The 4,103-nt window shown below is 51.5% G+C and overlaps 1 pseudogene; it reads left to right on the forward strand.

The window, feature by feature from the left end:
* Positions 1–145: 145 nt before the first annotated feature.
* On the forward strand, positions 146–1,088 carry LOC104618663 (annotated as a pseudogene).
* Positions 1,089–4,103: the final 3,015 nt, after the last annotated feature.

Below are 4,103 nucleotides of genomic sequence, written 5' to 3' on the forward strand. Positions count from 1 at the left end.
GGCAGGGGGCGGCCCTGCGGGGGTGGGGGCAGGAGCGGAGGAGCCGAGTGCTGGCGGTGCTCACAACGGCTGGGGGCTGCAGCACACGGCGGGGAGGTGGCTGCGGGTCTGCTGGTTCCTTCATGCTGTTTTCCTTCTCCCCCAGAATGATACCTCCCACAAGCAAAACCTTCCTGGTCAACAACCTGGCTGCTGGGACTATGTACGACCTGTGCGTCCTGGCCATCTACGACGATGGGATCACCTCGCTCACCGCCACCAGGGTGGTGGGCTGCACGCAGTTCACCACCGAGCAGGATTACGTGCGCTGCCACTTCATGCAGTCCCAGTTCCTGGGTGGGACCATGATTATCATCATTGGTGGGATCATTGTGGCCTCCGTGCTTGTGTTCATCATCATCCTCATGATCCGCTACAAGGTGTGTAACAACAACGGGCAGCAGAAGGCCACCAAGGTCAGCAATGTGTACTCACAGACGAACGGGGCTCAGATCCAAGGTTGCAGCGGGGTGCTGTCGCAGTCGGTGTCCAAGCAGGCTGTTGGGCACGAAGAGGGCATCCAGTGCTGCAAGGCTGCCAGCGATGGTGTGACACAGTCACCAGAGACCGGCTCCAGCCAGGACTCGGCCACCACTACCTCCGCTTTGCCTCCTGCCTGGACTTCCAGCACTTCTGTCTCCCAGAAGCAGAAGCGAAAGCCGGGGCCAAAGCCAAGCAGCGAGCCGCAGAGTGAAGCTGTCAGCAGTATCGAGTCCCAAAACACTAACAGAAATAACTCCACTGCCCTGCAGTTAGCTAGCCGTCCCCCCGACTCTGTCAAAGGGGCCCCCACGTACAAAAGAGCACAATCAAAGCCAAGTAAGTTCCTCACTTTGCCAGCTGATGCATCCCGAGCCAAGCGCAGGCTCTCCCTGGGCGGCGAGCTGACGGAGTCCCGCTGCCCCGGCAGCACCCGGGGTGCAGGTGGATTGCAGTCCAAAAGGAGCATGTCCATGAACGGGATGCTCGTCCAGTCAGACAGCTCTGACGTGGATAGTGGAAAAGCAACTTTCTCCAGTTCTGAGTGGATATTGGAAAGCACTGTGTGACCTGCTTTTTTTTTCTTTTTTTTTTTTTTTTTTTAATTTTAATTTCTACTTTAATGAAAAGCAAAACACCAAACGTTGTGTGAAACTCCCTCTCCTGGGGAACTGGATTTGGAAGTCCACTGTTGTCTCGCTGATTAATGGCTTGTTCATGCGGGGTTCTGTATAATCACCAGTGCACACAGGGTTTTATTTAGTTTTCATTTGATTTTATTTAATATCAAAACCGAAGGCAACATTCAGAGATTAAAAAGAAAAAAAAGGAAAAAAAAAGATGAAGGGGTGAAAAAAAGCATGAAACAGCACCAGTGCCTTCCCTACTCTAGGACTGGCTTCCTGGTTCTGCAGTAGCAGAAAACAAAAGAGAGAGTTTTCACAGAAAAAGCCTTTTATAAAGGAAATGATATTTCCTCCAAGCTAACAAATAACCACTTCTGGATCAATCAGTAAAATGATATTTTTTAAAACGGTCAGACTGTATATTTCTTTTCCGTGACAATGGTGTTGCCTTTGTTTTTAGGCAGATGCTGTACAGAAACAACAACTCTGTGTTGTTATGTTGTGTAAAATAAAATATTCACTCTGTACACCAGCCAGCCTTGCGGTAACTGCCCGCCCAGGAGCCGTGCCCGGGGCCTGCGGGCGCCGCTCGGCAGGTCCTGCCCTGGGGGCCAGGAGGAGGAGGAGGAAGTAGCCGGGGCGAGGGGTCCCTCTTCTCCCAGCAGGGTCTGGCTCACTGGGGCTGGGCAGCGGTGCAGCAGCCAGGCCCCGCCGCCGCGCTGGGAACCATGGGCGAGGGGAGCCTACGGGAAGCGTGGGAGCAGCCCTGCACCCCAGCCGCAGCAGCAGGCATCGCAGCGGTCCTGCAGACCTCCTTTGGGGCAGGGGAACGTGACTTGGTTGAGCCCCGGGGAGCGCGCTGGCGCCTTAGGGTGCTGGGGAGAGAGCTGAGCAGGGACGGCGAGCAGGGCCAGCAGGTCGGCCCCGGCACTGCAGGGCATACGCAGCAGAGGGGTACGCAGCCATTCAGCGACTCATAGTGATGATTGATCGGGGTGGTGATGGCCATCTCTGTCTTACCTTGGCCTTTTGGGTCATATTTCCTGTAAGTTTCAGTTCTCTTGAATCCCCATGCACAGTGAAGGGACTGGAAGATGGTCTCATCTTTAACGTGCTGTTTGATTGCGGTACCTGTGGGATAGAATCATTTCAGGCCGCTATGTAAGGACACAAACATATGGCAATGGGTGATAGCAATTGAAAACCCCACATCATGGGGATGGCAGATGTGCCTCTGCTGCTCTGCTCGTTCTAAAGAAAAGTCTACAATTAATTAAACTCATAGGGTCATCATGTTTAAATCAGAGACAGCTTCACTCTGCAACGTTAGTGCATTCTCAGATGCCAAACAAAAGGTTTCATATGAGTTTTGCGGCCTTTGAAGTGGTAGAATAGTTAAATTTTACACCCTGTGTGCTTGTTCTTGAGGGCATTGTAACCCACGCAGATGCCTGAAGACCCTCTGGCTCTGACCAGGGCAGCAGGTCATCCCGAGAGCAGTCGCAGCAGGGAATGTCCCGTGGCAGGGAACGCCTCGCGGCGGACCCCCGGTCCCCGCAGCTCGGGGCTGAAGCGCGCGCCAGGTGACCCCCGTTGCTGTCAGCCGTCGTGGGTTGCGCTCTCGGCGATTTTCATGCACACGCAGAATCACTAAGGTTGGAAAAGACCTTTAAGATTTTACTGCCTGTCATGGAAAAATAGAGTCCAGGTGGGGTGATGTTAAGTGGAATGAAAAGAAGAGGCTGTTTCTTTTTTAGAAAGCCCTTTTACTTCCCTTGGGAAATACAGAGACCAAAAAGGAGATGAAGCCTCAAAATTAGAATACCTGCTTCCTGCTGGAAAAGTCAGGGGAAAAAAAAAGAAAATCCCTCCTTAGATTTCTCTGGAAGTCCGCACTGTTCTCGAGGGGATGTATGCACAGAAACTAGCTATTAAAATTATGCACCATCAGAGACCGTGGTGTATTTGTCCAATTGGGTGGCACTTGGGTAGGGAGGTAACTTTAAAGGTTTTCTGCTGAGGTATTTGTTTTAATTGTGCATTTTAAAAACATCAATTGAAAATGCTTTATATGTTGTCTAAAATTGGGTGTAAATACGTCCAATGTTTTGTGAAAATGCTAAAACATTAATAGCTTCTTGGGGTTTAGGGAGGTTTATTTTTATATTTTTAATTTTTTACTCAAAGGAATAATTTTCTAAACACCGAAGCTGAGTGTTCTGTCCACAGCGCATGTGTATAAGCAGCTTAGAAGGACCATATGTCCCTGTGTTTGATTTAACTCTCTGCTAATAGTGTAGGAGCAGCTAGACCTGGATAGCTGAGGGTTTGTCTCGTGCCGCTTTGTCTCTTTGGCAGAGAGGAGCGTCCCTTGGGAGAGCGCTGGGCATGAGATCTGTCGTTTCCACTGAGTAACTGCAGCAGGACAGTCCATTTCATTCAGGCTTGTTTCAAAATGTGGAAAGCTTTATGAAGGGGGAAATTCTCCGTCCTTTCTGTTCTGCAAAACCAGAGGTTGCCAACAGTTTGAGGCAGAAAGTGCTGCGATACTCCTTGATCAGAATAACATTGGTACGTCTTCCTTCAGAGGTGGTACCGCAACATCCCCTAATGCTTCAGACACGAGAACGTGAGTTCAGTAAACCCAGGCAGAGCGTTCCCCGCTGCGGGCGCTGAGAGCCGGCACGTAGGGCAGTGCCGGGGGTGTGGGGGCCCGGGGTGCGCAGGGCTGCGGCTGGCCTGGCTCTGCACTCCTGGCTTCAGCCCAGGCTGCCGGCAGGAGTTTGCAGAGACCTGAACCTGCCCTCGGGGCATCGCCCAGCCCGCGGTCCGCTCCGTGTCATGCCGCTCGAAAACAGATTAACCGAGGTTTTAGCCATGAGATGGTGTCTTTTTTCACAAGCACTGGAGGAGGAGAAATTTCTTCAGAAATGTGTTTACTTTTATTAAAATTGCTGG

This window comes from Phaethon lepturus, unplaced genomic scaffold (assembly GCF_000687285.1).
Source record: "Phaethon lepturus isolate BGI_N335 unplaced genomic scaffold, ASM68728v1 scaffold45313, whole genome shotgun sequence".
Lineage (NCBI taxonomy): Eukaryota > Metazoa > Chordata > Aves > Phaethontiformes > Phaethontidae > Phaethon > Phaethon lepturus.